This window comes from Hyla sarda, chromosome 1 (assembly GCF_029499605.1).
Source record: "Hyla sarda isolate aHylSar1 chromosome 1, aHylSar1.hap1, whole genome shotgun sequence".
NCBI lineage: Eukaryota > Metazoa > Chordata > Amphibia > Anura > Hylidae > Hyla > Hyla sarda.
Window position 1 is genome coordinate 583,838,943 of NC_079189.1, and position 22,762 is coordinate 583,861,704.

The 22,762-nt window shown below is 48.9% G+C and overlaps 1 protein-coding gene across 1 annotated transcript in view; it reads right to left on the reverse strand.

Moving 5' to 3' along the window:
• Nucleotides 1–22,762, reverse strand: part of PDZD2 (PDZ domain containing 2) — a 412,983-nt gene that overhangs the window by 9,815 nt on the left and 380,406 nt on the right. The window lies entirely within an intron of this gene.

Below are 22,762 nucleotides of genomic sequence, written 5' to 3' on the forward strand. Positions count from 1 at the left end.
GCAGTATGAATGAAGGGAGCGGAGTGCAAGAGAGGGGTGCAAGCGGGGTGCAAGAGAGGGGTGCAAGCGGGGTGCAAGAGAGGGGTGCAAGCGGGGTGCAAGAGAGGGGTGTTTGTGAAATACAGGTGAGGAGTGGTAGTGGTATGCAAAAGAGAGGTGTTATGGCTGAGGCTTACATTAGGAACAAGGGTCCTGGTTTGGGGTCTGGTTCTGGTTCGACTGCCCCCCCGGTAGTGGCTGCTTCTCCCAGAAGCTATGCCAGCGTCACTGCCGGGGGATCAGGGGGATCTCCATCTCCATCTGGCTCTGGGGGTCAATTGCAACAGCGCCTCCTGGAGGCTCTACGTAGGGGAGACAGGTCAATCCATGTAGAGGGGAGGGGTGAGGTTGACCTGTCTTTTTGGATAGAAAGACATGGCTTAGGCGCCTTCCGAGAACAAAACGGGGAGGTGGTCTGGTCCCTCCCAACATCCGGGCAGGAAAGTGGCCGTAGGAATGTGGTCCGTTTGGTGTGGAGGGGCGAAGATGCGTGTCCGCCTCGGGGTAAGGTGGTTGAGCTCCTCCTCCAGATGGAATTCAGGGCAAGTGACATCTTTGCCCTGATCCACCCCTATGGTACTTCCGAGTTTGACATCAGCTTCGTTCGACCGGAGGGTTTGGAACTTTTCTGGTCGAACTATGAGGTGGTGAAAAGCGAGCCCGGCTGGCGGGATTTCGCCGTAAAGGCGATATCCCGTCAGAATCTGGCCAAGAAAGTGACTGTATTGACACGTAACGAGTCACTATCTTGCTATGACATCATGACCTGGCTCAGCAGATATGGTGATGTGACGGACATGCCGAAAAAGAACTATGACGAACATGGGATCTGGTCTGGGGCCTGGACGTTTTCCGTCAAACTTAAGCGTTCAGGGAGCACTGTTGCCCACATCCCATCAGCTGCTTTTCTAGGGAGAGACAGAATCCAAATTTTCTACCAGGGGCAGCCCAAGGTCTGTCACAGGTGTGGCAGCCCCACTCACTTTAGCGCAGCCTGTACCGTGCAGGTCTGTGCTCTGTGTGGTGGGGTAGGTCATCTTGCCGCATCCTGTAGGCAGATCAGGTGTCATCTGTGTGGTGTCTTAGGACACCCTTTCAGCCGTTGTCCTAGCGCCTTTGCCCGTGCGACGGTCACCTTGGCTGGGGAAAGCAGTAATGTTGCCTCAGCTGGGGAGGGCACGAGCGCGGGAGAAGGTGCAACAGGGTCAGTGAAGAGGAAAAGTCCCGCCAAGCTGAGGCGGGAGGCTAATCGGAGAAGGAGCAGGGAACTGGAGAGTTCCCATGTGGCAGGGGTAGCTTCTGGCCCTGCTCCAGAGGTTAGTCCTGAAACTGCTGAGGCCCTGGGGGAGAATGTGCTGGATGAGGAAATGGGGAGAATCTGTAAAGAAGAGGGCAGCAAGGCCGATCTTTCCGATTCCTCCCACTATGAAAGTGTGGATGAGGAGGGTGAAGAGAGGCCAAAAAAAAAGGGCAGTAAAGGGAGAAAGAAGAGGTCGGAGCCCTCTAGTCCCCGTGCTATGGACCAGGTCCCAAGCGGAAGCTTACCTGCCCCCCCTCTGATTGATCTGTCTAACCGGTACTCTGTCCTTGATGACATCTCCTCCCCCTCCATGGAGGGGGGGGTCGAGGATGGGGTGCCTGAAGTGGGGGAGCCTCTGGGGGGAACTGGGCCCTGTCCTGATGGGGCAATTTCCTCAGGGGATGGGGCCAAACCGGAGCCAGGTGGAAATGGGGATTCAAAAATGGACCAATCAGAATCCAAAAAACGGTCCAAAGAGAAAGAAGCCTCCTCATCTGGGGATGAGGGGGTGAAGAAAAAACAGAGATAATGGGGGTTAGGGCCATCTAACTCAATCACCCATGATGGCGGCACTCACCCCATTGACGCTGGCATCTATTAACTGTGCCAGCATAAAGTCTGATACGGCTAGATTCGCAGCCTTTGATTTTCTCGGCCGTGTTGATGCCGACATTTTCTTTTTACAGGAGACCAGGTTGTTAGATCTAGCCTCCCTGGTAAAAGCCAGGAGAGAGTGGAGGCGCGGCCCCTCCCACTGGTCTCTTGCGGCTGAGCCGTATAGTGGGGTGGCGGTCCTTTTTACCGCTCCTGTTGAATGCAGACGGGTTATTGAGTTAGAAATGGGGAGGTGCCTGATCTTAGATGTCCTCATGAAGGGGCAAGAGCTTCGGCTTATTAACATCTACGCCCCACAAACAAAGTGGGGACGAAAAGATCTCTTTATGAGGATTAAGCCCTTTCTTTTTACAAGCCGACAGGTGATCTTTGGAGGGGATTTCAATACTGTCACGAGATCCCAAGATAGGAGAGGCTCCAATGATCGGTTGGCTTATGATAGCATAGCCCTCAATAGTATAGTTAGGGAAGCTCGCCTAGAGGATGCCCACATCCGGAGCCCCTCAGGCCACGCGGGTTTCACCTATCATCGAGGTAGCTGCAGGTCTAGAATAGACAGGTTTTATTTAAAGGAGGAAGCCGTCTCTTCCGCAGTGTCCGTGGTTGAGGTGGAGTTCTCCGATCACTGTATGATTTTGTTTTCCCTGAATGTTTCAGAGACCCCCCGGATGGGTAAAGGTTATTGGAAGCTGAATTCGTCCCTCCTGGAGGAAGCGGAGATAAGACAGTCCTTTGAGGATTTTCTTCAGAGTCAGGTACCTTTACTGGACCTATGTAGTAGTAAGTCAGAGTGGTGGGAGATATTCAAGAAGCGGGTTGCGGGGTTCTTCCGCCAGCTCTCGTGCCTCAGGTCCCTGAACAGGTATCGCTTGTATCAGGGTCTGAGGAGGAAACTCGAGCTTCTCGTCTCGACTGGAGGTAGCCGTGAGGATATCTCCAGAGTGAAGTCCTTGCTGATGAGGTGTCAGTACGATAGGCACGCATCTTTGGTTTTTGAGAGGGATTTCGGGAAGTACCGCTCGCCCGACCCTTACAGAAACTGTAAGATGTCAGTGAGTAGTAAAGTGGTCTCAGGACTGATTGATAGTACGGGATCTCTGAATCGGTCCAGATCAGGGATTTTGGAGGTCGTCAGATCCTTCTACTCACACCTCTTGGGAAGGAAGGATCTAGATCGAGACAGGATGTCGGCTTTCCTGGCTGAAACCATTCCTGAGCCAGGGGTAGACCCCTCTCTTGATGTTTTGGCAGAAGAAATCAGGGAAGAGGAAGTGAGACTGGCGATCGAGGGGCTCGCCCCTAAGAAGTCGCCAGGTCCGGATGGCTTAACATCCGAGTGGTACAGGACCTTTAAGGAGTCTTTAGCTCCCCTCTTGACTGAGGTATTCAATGAGTGTCTCTCCTCGGGCACTCTGCCGAAGTCAATGAGGAGGTCAGCCCTGATTCTTCTCTCAAAGGGTAAAGATCCCAGCCGTTTTGAGAATTGGAGACCCATAGCTCTTCTCAATGCGGACAGGAAACTTCTGGCCAAGATACTGTTTAATCGGCTGGTGAAGTTTGCACCCCGGCTCCTTTCGGGGGCCCAGCACTGCTCTGTTCCAGGCCGAAGCACCTTAAGTGCTGTCCTTAGTGTCAGGGAGGCAGTGGAGCGGAGTAGTGCAGGTCTCTGGAAGGGGTACTTGCTGTCCCTGGATCAGGCCAAAGCATTTGATCGGGTGAACCACGAGTACCTCTGGTCCGTCCTCCTGAGATATGGCTTACCGAGTACTTTCGTTAATTGGCTTAAAATCTTGTATGCAGGGGCAGAGAGTTTCCCACTGGTGAACGGTTGGTCTGGCCGCTCTTTTGAGGTGGGGTCCGGAGTCCGTCAGGGTTGTCCCTTGAGCCCGCTTTTATACGTGTTCGCAATCGATCCCTTCATCCGGAGGGTAGATTGTGGGCCGTTGGCGGGAGTCGGGATGAGTCTGGCGGAGCTGGATGTCGCCCAGAGAGTGGTGGCGTACGCTGATGATGTCACCATCTTCGTGTCCTCGAGAGAGGAGGTCGATGTGGTGATGTCGGAAGTGGACCGCTACTCGGAGGCATCCGGGTCTAAGATCAACCAGGATAAGTGTGAAAGTCTCTGGCTGGGAGGGGGAGATCCCACGTTTGATCTCCCGGACACCCTTCCAGGGCCCCAAGAGTCAGCAAAACTTCTGGGCATCACATTCGGCCAGGATGATTATCCCACCAAAAACTGGGATGGTAAGCTCCAGGATGCCACTCAGAAGGTGAACCAGTGGAAGGGTTGGTCTATGACCCTCAGGGAAAGGGTACACCTGATCAAATCGTACCTGCTCCCCTTGTTTATCTATCTGGGCAGCGTATGTATTTTGCCAGAGGCTTACTATACTAGGATCTACAGCCTGTTTTTCCAACTGTTATGGGGGAACAGGATAAACCTAGTCAAGAGGGAGGTTACGTACCGCACGAGGAGACTAGGGGGTTTATCTATGGTAAACCCTGTGGTGTTCTTAACGAACACCTTCTTGAAAGCTAACATCTCGAACCTCTGGTCAGAGACGGCTCCTCCATGGGTACTCTCCTGCAGGGAATGGTTTCGGCCTTTCTTCCAGGAATGGGAGACAGGAGGGCAAGTGAAGGACCTCCGTACGCCCCATGGATATCTTCCGGCTTACGCTACCCCGACTCTGAAGGCGACACGTCGGTGGGGTCTGGGAGTGTGGGAGATCAGGACCCAGTCAAGGCAGTTCCTTGACAAACGGGTTCTGTTGACCCACTTCCAGAAGCCTCTGGCGCTCAGGGACTGCCCAGGTCGGGATCTGAGGGTGGGGTTGTATCTTTTAAACATGAAAAGGATCCCCCAGAAGTTTTGGGACTTGGCCTGGCGCTGCTTTCAGGGGAAGCTATATGTGAGGGACAATTTGAAGTGTAGGAGATCTGATGACCGGGGGTGTCCCCGAGAAGAGTGCAGGGACATGCTGGAAAGCATGGACCATTTCCTGCTTCATTGTCCCTTTAATATAGGGGTCTACAACCGGGTGGGCGCTTCCATCGGCTGGAGTCAACTTGCCGGCCTTACCTATCCGGAATGGGCTTATGGGGCATTCAGGACCCTGGGTGGCCGTGATCGGGGCACTTTATTCTTAGTCAGTTTAGTGGTTAGGTACTACACGTGGAATGCACGGTGTTTAGTGTCTACACAGCGGAAAGTCCTCTCCGAGGTGGAGGTCTGTAGGAACATCACCGGTGACCTTGGGAAGATCAGGTCTTTGGAGTATGGCAGTCTTGGTACCAGTAGGGCTTCTCTCCTATGGAGAGGGTTTTGTTTTGATGTGCCCTAGGTACTAGACCTTTTGGGTAGAGTACCCTGGTTTTGGTTAGGGACAGTGATGTAGGGACAGGGTTAGGGTGATAGTAGGGTCAGTTTATTTTTAGGGATAATGGTAGGGTGAGAGGTAGGGTGCAATTAGGGAAAGAATGTAAATATTTTGTATGTATCAGGATTGCCATCCTTCTTCCTGGTGGTGGGCTAATGCATGTGCACCCTAGCTTTTTGTTTTGTTTTCAGACGCTAAAGTTATGTAGGGCTTACAGGCACCGAACTTGGGCCTAAAGTGGGTTGTATTGTTTGTTTTTGTATATTATAAAGCTGGTTATGGTAAAGTTGGTTGGGAGGAGTTCTAGGTTGGGAGGGTGTTTTTGTGGGTGGTGGTGGTTGTTTGTTTTGGTGGACCTGGCATGGGTCAGTTATGGACTGGACATTGAGGACTATGGACTCTATGGACTCTGACCCATGTACAGGAGGGTGGGTGGTGCGGGTGAAGGGACAGTTTAGAGTAGGTTGTTTTCTGTATATTTATAGGTGTATATAGGTTATATGTATATAGTATGTATATAGTATATATAGTAAATATTATAATTTTGTTTGTTTTATATTTTGGTTTGTGTATTATATAGTGTTTATAGTAGTGATAGATGGCAGTCGAACCATTTATAATTTTTTTTTTTTTTTTTTTTTTTTTTGTTAAAGCTAAATATGCAATTTTATTTTTGGTTTTTGCACATTAGGTATGCATGCATGTGAGTGTGTTTGGTTATGTTTGGTGTAGTATTAGTATTTTTAGGAAAAGCTGGGCTGGCCGTTTAGGCAGGATTTTTGTTCTTGAAAAGTATGGGTTTATGTTATTTCATTTTGTTGTTTTCCATTATGGCAAAGTTGTGCTGGTTCTGTGTTTGTTATGATTTATATTTTTCTAATAAAAGATTTACAGGATATAACTCAGGATCAGTACAGGATAAATAATGTAATGTATGTACACAGTGACCTCACCAGCAGAATAGTGAGTACAGCTCTGGAGTATAATACAGGATATAACTCAGGATCAGTACAGGATAAGTAATGTAATGTATGTACACAGTGACCTCACCAGCAGAATAGTGAGTACAGCTCTGGAGTGGGAGCCAATCTGTTGCGGGTGTGGTTCTGCTTCAGTTCAGCTGTGTAGTGTCTGCTGTGCCTCCTGAGCTCCAGGGAATTACCACCTGTTCCACCTGGGACCTGCTTTCTCCTCCCCAGGGAGGGAGTGGGTTTCCAGGGATGAGTGAGGGAGGCGAGGCCCAGGCTTCTGCCTCCCGGAGTAGGCCGCAGGGAGGCAGGAGAGGCCAGCAAGCGGCCTGTACATCAGAAGATCTGGGGGTTAGGCGATCCACCCGGAGTCGCAGCAATGTCACTCCAACACCCCCCACAGAGGCAAGAGGCCGAAAGGTTTCTAGAAACGAGGATCACAATTTGGGAAAGCTGGGTGCTGCCAGCAGAAAGCCAAGGTCATCTGGAGGAAGGCAGAGTACTCACGGAGGTGAAGCCGACCTCAGTGAGGAAGGCTGGGGAATGCTGAGGACCCGGGAGTCTATTTCCACCTATACTACCCGGGTCGTAAGTCACCTCCGTGAGTATGAAGACGCCAGGAAAGCTGTGAGGAGGCTTCAGGAGGAACTTCGCCATGTCCGTTCTAGGCTGGAGGTTACCCCAAAGAAGAAGAAGCCTGAAGTCCAGGCACAGATAAAAGGTCTGATGGCTGAAATAAATGCTTTGGAGGAAAGAAAGGAGGAATTGCTGGAGATGAGTGGACCATTTAAAGAAAAGCTGAAAAATCAAGAGCGTTTCAGAGATATGGATGAAAAGAAACAGAGAAGGTTGATGGGGCTGCAACCTGAGAGCCAGGTGGATGATGAGGAGGAGATAGAGGGAGAACAACAGCCAGATCCACCTGGTGGCCTGTCGCAACAGCAGCAGGCCCCGTACAGTGGGCCCCCTGCACAGCAGCCAGCAGTATCACCTGCCGACTCAGGGGAAGACAGTGACAACAGCTACCAGGGAGGGGCGCTAATGGCCCAGATACGTATGCTGGAATCCCCAGTGTGTCCTCAGAATCTGGTGTTCGGAGATGAGCTGCCAGATGAGGCACCTGGGGGTAAGAAAAAGAAGACCAAGCCAAAGCAGCAAGAAGTGGTGAGTTACATCTACACCCCCCTCCCTGTAAACCCTGAGTCGGCCGCAGGGTCAGCTCATTGTGCAAGCCCCGTTACCCAGCCCAGCCCGTGTTCTGTGGTGGACTCGGTGCAAAGGAGCGGGGAGAGTACAGGTACTAAAAGGGCGCAAAACTCCATGCCTGTTTGCAGTAGCAGGGATGGAGTAGAGAAGGCACTGGCCGCAAGGCCGGACAGTGAGGGCAGCCCAGCAGTGGGCATAGAGGCAGACTCCGGGGCTGTAGTTCGCTCCCCTGTGGGAGGGGGGGGTGATTCAGTGCCTGAGGTAGTCGCGGTGACTACAGATGTAGCAGACGCTCCCAAAAGAAAAGAACAAATCTTATTTTGTATTGGCGCCGCTGATCCCATTGATCAGCGGCGCCCTGATAAGACTGGAGAAATTGCTGATGAGGCGGAGGGCACTAATAAGAACAGGGCTGGGTCCTCCTCTAGACTGGGTAAGCATGCTGCCCGGTCCCTTAAAGGGCCAGCGGAGGTTGTCCCAGCTCTAGTGCCCCGTGATGCCGAGGCAAAACGGAATGAAAATGTATCAACATCACCATCATCATTTGCCGGTTTACCTGTTGCTGGTCCAGCCAGTGTGAGTGATGGGGTAAATGGGGTTGGGGGATGTATGACTGGGGAGAGGATGGAGATTGATGTTACTGGGGAAGGTGTTTTTGGGGGAGGTGGTGACCATGTTATTGGAGTTGGTGCTAATGTTGTCATTGGGGGTGGTGGGGATGTTGTCATCGGCAGTGGTGTAGGTGCAGGGTCTGGTCCGGTTGCCCCCCCAGTGGTGACAGACCATAGGAGTTATGCCAATGTCACTGCTGGGGGAAGTAGAATACTTTCCTCGTCTCCTGACTCTAGGGACGGTTTATTGCAGCGACGTCTCCTGGAGGCTCTGAAAAAGGGGGAAAGGTCGATTAATGTAGAGGGTAGAGCAGTTGATCTGTCCTTCTGGATAGAGAGACACGGTCTCTCTGCCTTCCGAGAGGAAAGAGGGGGCGATACTGTGTGGTCCCTCCCAACAGCCGGGGCAGGTAGTAACCGTAGGAATGTAGTCCGTCTTCGGTGGCAGGGCGAAGATATGTGTCCTTCAAGGACGAAAGTGGTTGAGCTCTTGCTAAAGATGGGCTTCAAGGCAGTTGATATCTTCGCCTTGATACATCCCTACGGTACTCCTGAATTCGATATCAGTTTTGTTCGGTCGGAGGGGCTTGAGCTTTTCTGGTCGAATTATGAATTGGTAAAGAATGAGCCCGGCTGGCGAGACTTTGCCATACAGGCATTGTCTCGCCAAAACGAAATCAAGAGAGTGACCGTTTTGACCCGTAACGAATCACTCTCTTGTGTTGACATCATCACCTGGTTAGGACGGTATGGCGAGGTAATGGGGGTCCCACAGAAGAACAGGGACGAGTTTGGCATCTGGTCAGGAGCCTGGACGTTTTTGGTAAAACTTAAACGTTCAGGAAATACAGTTACCCATATTCCATCCTCTGCCTTTCTCGGTAGGGATCGTATCCAGATTTTCTACCGGGGTCAGCCGAAGCTCTGTCACAGATGTGGTGACCCCACACACTTCAGTGCAAACTGTACGGTGCAGAAATGTGCCTTGTGTGGGGGTGTAGGCCATCTTGCCGCATCTTGTGCAGAGATTAGGTGTCACCTGTGTGGTGACTTAGGTCACCCATTCAGTCGTTGTCCTCGTTCTTTCGCTAATGCAGTCTTGTCCCCAGCGGGTGAAGATCACGAGCCGGAATCTGCTGGGGGGGGGACTAGCAGGGGTGGAGGAACTGAGGGGTCAGTGAGGAACAGCAAGAAAAAGACACCAGCCCAACTAAGACGTCTTGATAAACGCCAAAGGGATAGGGTGATGGGGAAAGCCCGGGTTACCGGGACAACCTCTCATTCTGTCCCAGAGGCCAACCTTGCTGCTGAGACCCTGAGGGATGGCGAGCTGAATGAGGAGGTCAGGAGGATCCAGAATGAGGAAGGTGCCATCTCCTCAGATAGCGTGGAGGAGGATGATGGGGGATGGCAGAAGGAGACACGAAAGCGGGGTACAAGTAGGAAAAAAAGGGAGATTTAAGATCTTCTCCCACCCTGGTCCAGGTGCCACAGGAAGGCAAAACTGACTCCCCTCTGGTTGGCCTTTCCAATCGATTCCGACCCCTCAGGGACATCTCCTCCTCTTCTTCGGAAGGGGAGGATGAGGGGGAGGTGGCAGAGGAGCTTCCAGGGGGCGCCGAGTCCTCTTCCCCTGGGGAGGTTATGTCCTCGGGGGAAGGGACTGGCCTGGAATCCGGAAACGAGGAAAGTAAAACGACGTCTGGTGAGATGGACACTTCTATTTCTCTAAAGAGGGTGAAGAGTTCTTCTGATGTGGAGGGTGAGAAGGGGAGTGGGAAAAAGAAAGCTGTTTAACTCAATCACCCTTGATGGCGGCACCCTCTCCATTGACGCTGGCGTCCATTAATGTCGCCAGCATTAAGTCAGATACGGCTCGATTTGCTGCCTATGATTTTTTTGCCCATATTAATGCTGATATTTTATTTTTGCAGGAGACCAGGCTAACAGACATGTCATCTATCTACAAGGCTAAAAGAGAGTGGAGGAATGGGCCCTCCTACTGGTCTCTTGGGGCTGAGCCGTATAGCGGAGTGGCGGTCCTTTTTACCGCAGCGGTAGAATGCCGACGGGTTATCGAGTTAGAAATGGGGAGGTGCCTGATCTTAGATGTCCTCATGAGGGGACAAGAACTTCGCCTTATTAACATCTACGGCCCACAGTCTAAGTGGGACCGGAAGTGTCTCTTTATGAGGATCAAGCCCTATCTTTTTACAAGTCGGCAGGTGGTCTTTGGAGGGGACTTTAATGCTGTCACGAGGCCCCAAGACAGGGGAGGTGCCAGAGACAAGCTGACTTATGATAGCGTCGCCCTTAATAGCATAGCGAGTGAGGCTCGCCTGGTGGATGTCCACATCCGGCACACCCCAGGCCACGCGGGATTCACCTATCATAGGGGTAGTTGTAGGTCTAGAATAGACAGGTTTTATTTAAAGGAGGAAGCCGTCTCTTCAGCAGTGTCTGTTGTTGAGGTGGAGTTCTCCGATCACTGTTTAATTTTGTTTTCTCTGAATGTCACAGAGACCCCCCGGATGGGCAGAGGCTATTGGAAGCTGAATTCGTCTCTCTTGGAAGAAGCGGAGATAAGACAGTCCTTTGAGGATTTTCTTCAGAGCCAGGTACCATTGCTGGGCCTTTGTAGCAGTAAGTCAGAGTGGTGGGAGATCTTCAAGGAAAGGGTTGCAAGATTCTTCCGCCAGCTCTCGGGCCTCAGAAGCCTAAACAGGTACCGTTTGTACCAGGGCCTGAGGAAGAAACTTGAGAACCTTGTCTCGACTGGAGGTAGTCGTGATGATATCTCCAGAGTGAAGTCCTTGCTGATGAAGTGCCAGTACGATAGGCACGCATCTTTGGTTTTTGAGAGGGATTACGGGAAGTACCGCTCGCCCGACCCTTACAGAAACTGCAAGATGTCAGTGAATAGTAAAGTAGTCTCAGGACTGATTGATAGTACGGGATCCTTGAAAAGGTCCAGATCAGGGATCCTGGAGGTCGTCAGATCCTTCTACTCGCACCTCTTGGGAAGGAAGGATCTAGATCGAGATAAGGTATCAGCTTTCTTGGCTGAAACCGTCCCTGAACCAGGAGTAGACCCCTCTCTTGACGTTTTGACAGAGATGATCCGGGAAGAGGAAGTCAGGATGGCTATTGATGGGCTTGCCCTCAAGAAGTCACCCGGGCCGGATGGCTTAACATCTGAGTTCTATAAGACCTTTAAGGACACTTTGGTTCCCCTCTTGACCGCGGTTTTTAATGAGTGTCTATCCTCGGGCACTCTGCCAAAGTCAATGAGGAGGTCAGCGCTGATCATCCTGTCAAAGGGTAAAGACCCGTCCCACATTGAGAATTGGCGTCCCATAGCGCTTCTCAATGCGGACAGAAAGATTCTGGCAAAAGTGCTGTTTAATCGGCTGGTGGAGTTTGCACCCCGGCTCCTTTCGGGGACTCAGCATTGCTCTGTTCCGGGCCGCAGTACATTCAGTGCTGTGCTCAGTGTCCGAGAGGCTGTGGAGCAGGGTAGGGCTGGCCACTGGAAGGGGTACTTGCTTTCCTTGGATCAGGCAAAAGCGTTTGATCGGGTTAACCATGAGTACCTCTGGTCTGTCCTTCTGAGATATGGCCTGCCAGGGGGGTTTGTTGATTGGCTTAAGACCTTGTATGTAGGGGCAGAGAGTTTCCCGCTTGTGAATGGTTGGATTGGCCGCTCTTTTGAGGTTGGGTCTGGTGTCCGTCAGGGTTGTCCTTTGAGCCCTTTGCTGTACGTGTTTGCAATCGATCCTTTCCTTAGAGGGATTGATTGTGGACCGTTGGCGGGAGTGAGAATGGACCTGGAGGTGCCGGATTCGGCTCTGAGGGCGGTAGCGTACGCTGATGATGTCACCGTGTTTGTCTCCTCGCAAGAGGAGGGCAGATGGGTGATGTCAGAGGTGGACCGCTACTCGGAGGCATCCGGGTCAAAGATCAATCAGGATAAGTGTGAGAGTCTCTGGCTGGGAGGGGGAGATCCTGATTTTGATCTCCCGGACGCCCTTCCAGAGCCCCAGGAATCCGCAAAAGTCCTCGGCATCGAATTTGGTCAAGGGGATTACCCCAAACAAAACTGGGACAGCAGGCTTAAGATCGCCGCTCAGAGGGTAGATCAGTGGAAGGGTTGGTCTTTGACCCTCCGGGAAAGGGTTAACCTGATGAAAACTTTCCTGCTCCCTTTGCTGATATATCTGGGCAGTGTATGCATGTTGCCAGAACCTCTCTGGACCCGGGTCTACAGTGTGTTCTTCCAAATGTTATGGGGGAATAGACTGAACCTAGTGAAGAGGGAGGTTACTTACCGTACGAGGAGACTAGGGGGGTTGTGTATGGTCAACCCTGTGGTGTTCCTAGTGAATACCTTTCTTAAGACCAATATAGCAAACCTCTGGTCAGAGAGGGCTCCTCCGTGGGTATCCTCCTGTAGGGGATGGTTTCGGCCTTTCTTCCAGGAATGGGAGACAGGAGGGCAAGTGAAGGATCTTCGCACACCACACGGGCATCTCCCGGCTTATGCTACCCCGGTTCTGAAGGTTATTCGTCGGTGGGGTCTGGGGATGTGGGAGATTAGGACTCTGTCGAGGAAATTCCTTGACAAGAGGGTCCTGTCTTCTCATGTCCAGAGGCCATTGGCACTCAAGGACTGCCCAAGTCGGGATCTGGAGGTGGGATTAGAGCTTTTGAATTCTATCAGGATCCCCTTGAAGTTTTGGGACTTGACTTGGCGCTGCTTCCATGGGAAACTGTGTGTGAGGGACAATCTGAAGTGCAGGAGCTCTGATGACCGGGGATGTCCCCGCGAAGAGTGTGGAGGCATGCTGGAAAGCATGGAGCATTTTCTGCTTCATTGTCCCTTTAACACAGAGGTTTACAACAGGGTGGGCGCTTCCATTGGTTGGCCTCGGCTGGCCAGTCTCTCCTATGCGGAATGGGCCTATGGGGCATTCAGAAACCTTGGAGGCTGGGACCGGTGCACTTTATTCCTAGTCAGCTCAGTGGTCAGGTATTACACGTGGAACGCACGGTGTTTAGTGTCGACGCAGCGTAAAATCCTCCCTGTGGGTGAGGTGGTTAGGAACATTCTTGGTGACCTGGTGAAGGTGCGTTCTCTGGAGTACGAGAGGCTGGGTGCTGGCAGGGCCTCTCGTCTGTGGAGGGGCTCTGCCTTTAAAGTGCCTTAGCCTGTCGTCTCCCCCCTGGTGGTGGGCTGATGCTGGCACATGAGTCTTTTTGTTTTGTGCTGTAGATATATGGTGATATAGGGCTTGCAGGCACTGAACTTGAGCTTTAGGGGTTTGTGTGATTGAAAAGCCTTATTGATGTTTGTTGTTTGGTTTGTATTATTTTGTATATATTTGTTTTGTTTGTACATTTATGTATATGTGTATATATGTATATATAAATTGTATTTTTTTCTAAGGGTTGTGTCGTGTTGGGGTTTAGTGTTAGGTTGGGTGGTGGGTAGATGGGGGGAGGGGGGATTCTGTGTGGGACTTTTTATTTAAAAAAAAATAAAAATCCTGGACTGGTTCATGGACGTCTGTTATCATGTACTGGGGGCATGGGATGCGGGACCAGCTCAGGGCCCAAAAAAAAAAAAAAAAAAAAAAAAAAAAAATTATATATAAAAAACATTGTATATTCGGTTTTTCTTATTGTGGTGTTTGTTGGTGGTTTCACACATATTTATTATATTTATTATTTTGGGTGGGGAAATGCAACCGGACCAGTTTTTAGTTATTATTGTTATTATTATTACTGTAAGTATTATTATTATTGTAGAGTGTTTAGTAGTTGTTGTTATTATAGCGGTGTGTTTGGTGAGAATGAGGCTGGACCAGAAGATACTTGGTTGGACATTTTTGGACTAATATGGACTCATTTTTGTATATATTATACAGGTGTATGTTGTTTGTATTATTGTTATGGTGATGTTTATTCTATTTGTAATGTTTTATATTTTTTAATAAAAGATCTACAGGATATAACTCAGGATCAGTACAGGATAAGTAATGTAATGTATGTACACAGTGACCTCACCAGCAGAATAGTGAGTACAGCTCTGGAGTATAATACAGGATATAACTCAGGATCAGTCCAGGATAAGTAATGTAATGTATGTACACAGTGACCTCACCAGCAGAATAGTGAGTACAGCTCTGGAGTATAATACAGGATATAACTCAGGATCAGTACAGGATAAGTAATGTAATGTATGTACATAGTGACCTCACCAGCAGAATAGTGAGTGCAGCTCTGGAGTATAATACAGGATATAACTCAGGATCAGTACAGGATAAGTAATGTAATGTATGTACACAGTGACCTCACCAGCAGAATAGTGAGTACAGCTCTGGAGTATAATACAGGATATAACTCAGGATCAGTACAGGATAAGTAATGTAATGTATGTACACAGTGACCTCACCAGCAGAATAGTGAGTACAGCTCTGGAGTATACTACAGGATATAACTCAGGATCAGTACAGGATAAGTAATGTGATGTATGTACACAGTGACCTCACCAGCAGAATAGTGAGTGCAGCTCTGGAGTATACTACAGGATTTAACTCAGGATCAGTACAGGATAAGTAATGTAATGTATGTACACAGTGACCTCACCAGCAGAAGAGTGAGTACAGCTCTGGAATATAATACAGGATATAATTCAGGATCAGTACAGGATAAGTAATGTAATGTATGTACACAGTGACTCCACCAGCAGAATAGGGAGTACAGCTCTGGAGTATAATATAGGATATAACTCAGGATCAGTACAGGATAAGTAATGTAATGTATGTACACAGTGAACTCACCAGCAGAATAGTGAGTGCAGCTCTGGAGTATAATACAGGATATAACTCAGGATCAGTACAGGATAAGTAATGTAATGCATATACACATTGACCTCACCAGCAGAATAGTGAGTACAGCTCTGGAGTACAATACAGGATATAACTCAGGACCAGTACAGGATAAGTAATGTAATGTATGTACACAGTGACCTCACCAGCAGAATAGTGAGCACAGCTCTGGAGTATAATACAGGATATAACTCAGGATCAGTACAGGATAAGTGTAACGCCAAGCACTCCGGGTCCCGCTGCATCCCTCTCTGCTTGCAGCGCTCCGGTTGGCGCCGCTGACCGTGAGCGCTGCTCCTCTGTCACCGGAGGGGACACGATCCGCGGGACAGGACGTGCCCGCTCATTGATCGCGTCCCATGTCACTTACCAGCCGCATCCCCCTTCACTTCCATCCCGGCGCGCGCGGCCCCGCTCTCTAGGGCGCGCGCGCACCGGCTCTATGAAATTTAAAGGGCTAATGCACCACTAATTGGTGCCTGGTCCAATCAGTGCAAAACCTATAAAAACCCACTTCCCCTTCCTGTCCTTGCCGGATCTTTTTTTCCCTAGTGCCCTGAGAAAGCGTTTTGTGTGTATCCCTAGCCTGTGTATCCAGACCCTTTGCCGTTGCCCCTGATTACGAACCTTTGCCGCCTGCCTTGACCTCTTGCTACGTCCGACTATGCCTTCGCCTTGTCCTTGTGTACCACGCCTATCTCAGCTGTCAGTGAGGTCGATTCGCTATCAGGGGATACGACCTGGGAGTTATCGCCGCAGCAAGTCCATCCCGCCTTGCGGCGGGCTCTGGTGAAAACCAGTAACTTCTTAAAACCGGTCCCCTGGTACGGCCCACGTCATCGCCTCACTGACACAGAGGACCACTACCCGTATCCTACCCGCATACCAGTCCGGTTCCTGACAATAAGTAATGTAATGTATGTATATAGTGACCCCTCCAGCAGAATAGTGAGTACAGCTCTGGAGTAAAAGTAAGTTGTAGACCAGCAGATTACTTATCATTGATGCCACATTTATGCCAGCACCATTACATTTGGCTTCACCTGCATCATACTAACATTATGCCTATATAACATTGTCTGCATAAGCAATGAACATGATTAAAATGCCAGCTATGCTCTTTTCCAAAACCATTTGGCACAGTAGTAACCTTATGAGAAATGGAGATTAAATCTTGGATGAAAAATGGAATGTCCGTCTAAATAACATTGATATATCGTGGAGATTATTCAGAGGGGCAAAAAAGGTTTCTGGAAAAATAGCAATTTGTCTCTGACACAGCGGCTGGATCCTGGCTGGAAAAGACCTGCGCTCCTCTAACAGCTCCCATCTGTGCTCCCGAAACAAACTGGAAGACTCGCGGTTTTACACAAGAATAACCCGGTTTATTCTGGAATATAAAGGCAGGCTGAGCATTCTGTATAATGGCTGCTCCCAGTCCTGAAGGGCGCGGACGCTGCTTGGTAAAATTGCAAACCATTAGAAATCGCAGACCATGAGTGGTAAGACAACAGTACTAATAAATTAGGAAATACCTTGTGTAGAAGAAAACCACTGCACTCAATCCGGTTGCAAATAAAATTCTTTATTCCCGCTTGAGGTACATTAGAATGTCAGGAGGGGGAGAAGAGACGGGACAACGTCCGTTTCGCAGCTCACGCTGCGGAAGCAGCGTGAGCTGCGAAACGGACGTTGTCCCGTCTCTTCTCCCCCTTCTAACGTTCTAATGTACCTCAAGCGGGAATAAAGAATTTTAATTGCATCCGGATCGAGTGCCGTGGTTTTCTTCTACACAAGGTATTTCACATTGAGCTCCGGGAGGATCAATCAGTTATTGAATATTGGCTGGTCAGAGCTAATCCACAGGATTGTGCCACAAAGGAAGATAGGCAGTGCCGACTGTACATTCTCCTTGGACTAATAAATTAGGGATACAGTGAGAAGCCCTCATAGCAATGAAAACATGGGCCCTATTGTGATGCTGGGTGCACCCTCTTTAATTAAGACCCTTTTCATTTTCCTCAGTACAATCCCCCCTGCTGCCCCTATGGAGGGTGGGGTCCTGCACAGGTTCTCTCTCACCTGTGACAATGATAAAAACACCATAGCTGGAGGGAAAATCTGCATTATTTATTATTCTGGGAGCTAAAAGTCACATAGAAAAGGGGGAAAGGGGAGGAGGAAGAAGGGAAATAAGAAAGGAAAATGTAAAATTATGGAAATTGAAGAAAGAGTGGAAGAAAAGGGATAGTAAAAAGGAAGGACAGAAAGGAAGGAAGAGAAAGAAGGAAGGAAAGAACAGTAGGAAGTAAAGTAGTACAGAAAGGTAAGAAGGGAAAGGAAAAACAGAAAGGAAAAGAGCAAGAAAGGAATAAAATAAATATTCAGGGGAAAAAAATAAAAAAGAAAAGAAAAAAAGGAAACGGGGAGGAAGGAAGGGAAAAAATAGATGCCAAGCTGTAATACCACACACAACCTGAGGACAGGTGTGGTGTTGTTTTGGAAAAAATTAGCTCCTGATTTCTATTCCTGGATAACCCTTTAAAGGGGTACTCCGCTGCTCAGCGTTTGAAAAAAAAACTGTTCCCAACGCTGGAGGCGGGAGCTCATGACGTCATAGCCCCGCCCCTCTCATGATGTCACACCCTGCCCCCTCAATTCAAGTCTATGGGAGGGGGCGTGGCAGCCGTCACGCCAGCTCCCATAGACTTGCATTGAGGGAGCGGGTGTGACATCATGAGAGGGTGAGGCTATGGCGTCACGAGCTCCCGCCGCCAGCTCCAGCATTTGGAAAAGCACCGGAGTACCCCTTTAACCTCTTCAGGACGTGGGGCATATGCATACACCCGTGGGAATTCCGGTCCACGCCGCTAGCCGGTTGGGGACCAGACTGGGATGCCTGCTGGAATCATTCAGCAGGCATCCCGGCGCATCCCCCCCCATGTCGGCGATCGCAGAAAATTGCATGTCAATTCAGACATGCGATTTTGTGCTATTCTGGGCTGATCGGGTCTCTGGTGACTCGATCACCCAGAAAATAGGGATGATCGGAGCTGTCAGTGACAGCCCCGATCATCCTGAGGGATAGGAGCGAGGTAGCAGTGCTGCGATCTCCTATCCCCTGCCATTGATCAGAAATGAATTGTGACCAATGGCAGCGCATGACAGGGGGTTACCATGGAAACCCCCCACTCTGCCCACCCCTGGATGTCGGGCAGAATGGGGGGGGGGAGAAGATGGAGGCCGATACCTGAAAAGAAGATGGCGTGGGGACCGGCGATCATCGCTGGAGACTGTGGAGATCAGTGGCGCAGGTAGGGAGACGACAGAGGGAAGGAAGGGGGCAGTAAGTGATACTTACTGCTGCTCTTCTAGTGAGTGCCAAACTGCAACACCCAGCATGCCTAGACAGCCAAAGGCTGTCTGGGCATGCTGGGAGTTGTAGTTTTGCAACATCTGGAGGGTCACAGTTTGGTGACCACTGTTACAGTGGTGCCCAAACGGTAGCCCTCCAGATGTTGCCAAACTACAACTCTCAGCATGCCTAGACTGCTGGGGGTTGTAGTTCTGTAACATCTGTCCCTTCAGATTTTGCAATTTTCATGAAAATTTTGAAAATTGCTGCTCTACTTTGAAGCCCTCTAATTTTTTTCAAAAAGTAAAAATATGTCCATTTTATGATGCCAACATAAAGTGGACATATTGTATTTGTGAATATAAATAAAATTTATTGTGAATATCAATTTTCCTTACAAGTAGAGAGGTTCAAAGTTAGAAAAATGCAAAATTTTCATGAAATTTGGTGATTTTTCACCAAGAAAGGGTTCAAGTAACAACGAAAATTTACCACCAAAATAAAGTAGAATATGTCACAAAAAAACAATCTCAGAATCAGAATATTCGGTAAAAGCATCATAGAGTTATTAACGCTTAAAGTGACGGTGGTCAGAATTGCGAAAAAGGGCTCAGTCCTTAAGGTGAAAAAGGGCTGCGTCCTTAAGGGGTTAAGTATCCGACCCTCAGCACTAGGTGGAGGGAAATCCCCCCTTTTTTGCTGTACCCATAGTCGGGGAATGGGGCAGTTTTTCTAACCCTAGATAACTCCTTTAGAGTAGGGTCCGTTCCGTGTGACCCTACCCTAGGGGTGTATTCACACATACAGTATCCTGGGCATATTTGATGTGCAGGATTTGATTTGTGTTTTGTCATTTAGCTTACATTGAAATCTGCAGTACATGTGAATACACCCTAAGGCTATGTTCAAACATACAGGATCTGCTGCACACTTTTGCTGCATATGTTCTGCAGCTGATTTTGCTACCCATTGAAGTCAATGGGCAGCAAAATCTGCTGAAGCAGATCTGCAGCAGAAAATACCCTAAGGGTACGTTCACACGCGCAGATTTTTTAGTGCGTTTTCCGCTGCGTATTTGAAAGTGGGCGGGCTCTTCTCGGCTGTCCGCAGCCGATTTTCTGCGGCGGAATGTACACTGCGGAAAATTTGCCCCAAGCCCCATTGAAGTCAGTAGGGACTGTGGCGGATTTTCCGCAGCGTAAATTCCGCCACGGAAAATCTGCTGCGGACCGCCGAGAAGAGCCCGTCCACTTTCAAATATGCAGCGGAAAACCCGCTAAAAAATTTGCGTGTGTGAACGTACCCTAAGGGTGAGTTTACACATACAGTATCCTATGCAGATTTGATGCGCAGGATTTTCTGCTGCAAGTTTCAATGTAAACTATATGACTGAGCACAGCTTCTAATTGGCAGTTACAAATCCTGCGCATCAAATCTGCGCAGGATCCTGCACGTGTGAATGTACCCTTAGGGTATGTTCACACGTACAGGATCTGCTGTGTATGTTTGCTGCATATTGTGTGCACCTGACTTTGCTACCTATTGACTTCAAAGGGTAGCAAAAGCAGCTGCAGAAAATATACAGCAGATCCTGTACTCGTGACCTTCCCCTTAGGGTGTATTTACACGTACAGTATCCTTTAAGCAGTATTCAGTCATTTAGTTTATATTGAAATCTGCAGCATAAAATCCTGCGCATAAAATCTGCGCAGGATATTGTATGTGTGAAGACACCATAAGGGTACGTTCACATGTACAGGATCTGCTGCATATTGTGTGCAGCGGATCTTGCTATCCGTCAAAGTTAATGGGTAGGAATATCAGCTGCACAAAATATGCAGCAAAAATATGCAGCAGATCCTGTAAGTTTTCAGGTATCCGCATTTCCCCCTTCCTGTCCATAATAAAGACAGGAGGCCTTGATAAGAGGTAAGCTACTGAACCCCGGTTGAGACTATATAAAGAGACTAGAGATGAGCGAACTTACAGTAAATTCAATTCGTCACGAACTTCTCGGCTCGGCAGTTGATGACTTTTCCATAAATTGGTTCAGCTTTCAGGTGCTCCCGTGGGCTGGAAAAGGTGGATACAGTCCTAGGAGACTCTTTCCTAGGAATGTATCCACCTTTTCCAGCCCACCGGAGCACCTGAAAGCTGAACTAATTTACGCAGGATAAGTCATTAACTGCCGAGCCGAGAAGTTTGTGACGAATCGAATTTACTGTAAGTTCGCTCATCTCTAAAAGAGACTCCCAGCTCAAGTACCATCTATAATAATGGCGTCTGATGTGAGGCCCCTCAGACACTGCTTCCCTCTCAGCCCTATTTGGCCCGTTGCAGCTGCTCTGCAGGTAAAATCCAGACTAATTCTATTATTCAATCCATGTTGATTGTAAAAGGAATAAATCAAATATTTCTCAGGTATTTGCTGTTTGTTGGTCCCCAGGACCAATGATCATGATCACAACCCCAAATACTGCCCAGGACGGAGGGGAAATCATTTCTCAGAAGGGTTTTCATGTTGGATTCTTGACACTAGACGTGGAGCTCCTCCATACAACTTCCAGTGAACATTTCTGACGTCTGACTAAAGACTTCAACCTGTGTAAACATCACAGGACAAGGGCCCGGCCCAACCGGAAGCCCTCCGAGAGTCTGCGGAGCTCTAGGCACCGGGGCGTTACAGGATTGCACTTTAATGTACAGTCTACGAGGAAATCGTCTGTACTTCATACAATCCCAACCCTACACATTTATCCAAAACTAACAAGAAAAGCCATAGAGGGGGCCGGGCCCCTTCCCAGCCTGTCAGGGGGGTTTACTACATGATGGACAGAGAACGAGAGCTAACATACCGCTAAATCCTGACGAGGAGTAAAACCTATAGGACTTCGAAATCCCATTCTCACATTATATTTATCTGGGGGGGATAAAGGGGTCTGTCAGGACCCTCTTCTATTGACCGTCTCCTGCTGTGAAGAACCCATCATGTCTGTGGCTCTCATGGATAGCCCACTTATTTAAAGGGGTACTCTGGTGGAAAACTTTTAATTTTTTTAAATCAACTGGTGCCAGAAAGTTAAACAGATTTGTAAATTACTTACAATAATACAACAGAGGAAATTATTTTCTTTTTGGAACACAGAGCTCTCTACTGACATCACCAACACAGTGCTCTCTGCAGACATCTCTGTCCATTTTAAGAACTGTTCAGAGTAGGAGAAAATCCCCATAGAAAACATGTTCTGCTCTGGACAGTTCCTAAAATGAACAGAGATGTCAGCAGAGAGCACTGCGTTCGTGATGTCAGCAGAGAGCTCTGTGTTCCAAAAAGAAAATAATTTCCTCTGTAGTATTCAGCAGCTAATAAGTACTGAAAGGATTAAGATTTTTTATTTATTTTTGTAAAAGGATTAAGATTTTTTAATAGAAGTAATTTACAAATCTATTTAACTTCCTGGCCGCAGTTGATAAAAAAAAATAAAAAAAATAAAAAGTTTTTCACCAGAGTACCCCTTTAAAGGAGTTATCCAAAGATTAAACATGGATGAGGACAACTAGTGGGACTAGTGCTGCGCATGCTTGGTCACCACTGTTTATATCAATGTTCGGGAGCCCTATAGAGTATATAATGGCCGTTGAGCATTCATACTGCTGTTGCTCTGTTCACTCTGGAACCTGACCTCTATTTTCGTCATCAGTGGGAGTCCCATCGGTCAGACCCCCCCCAATGATACGCTAGTTATCCCCCTAAACTGCAGACAGGGGGCTTACCTAAAAAGGTATCTGTGTAATACTCTGCTTCTCCTGGTGAGGTGCTACAGTAGAAATAAGGGGGTCCCAGAATGCACAAGGACCCCCCACCCCCCCCAATGATCATCTTGCAGATAGGCAGCTAACTTATACTAAGGCCATGTTCACACTACGGAATTCCGCGGTGTGAACTTAACATTAGTGTGAATGGGTCTCCGCAAGACACCCGTTCACACTGCAGAATTTGCGCGGCGGACAATTCCGCCGCTGAAATTGTTCCGCGCAAAGAAATAACATGTTCATTCTTTGCGCGGATTCCGCGAGCACTGCATAGCTGTCAATGGTGAGGGCTCAGTGCCCCGCGGCCCTAGCACCGAAGGAACTCCGGCAGCGGCCGCCAGGCGGAATCTCTGCTCGTGGAATTCAGCCGCGAGAATTCCGTAGTGTGGACATGGATATCCCTAAAAAGATATCTGTGTAATACTCCGTGTCTCCTGGGGAGGCAGTACAGTGGAATTAAACACTTCAAGGTTCCACCATGAATTACAGCAGATGCTCGAACTGGACCTGGGGTGCACTAGAGAAGAAGCTGGATTAGGGAAGCATCACTTCTGCAGAAACAGCACCACTCTTGTCCAGGGGCCG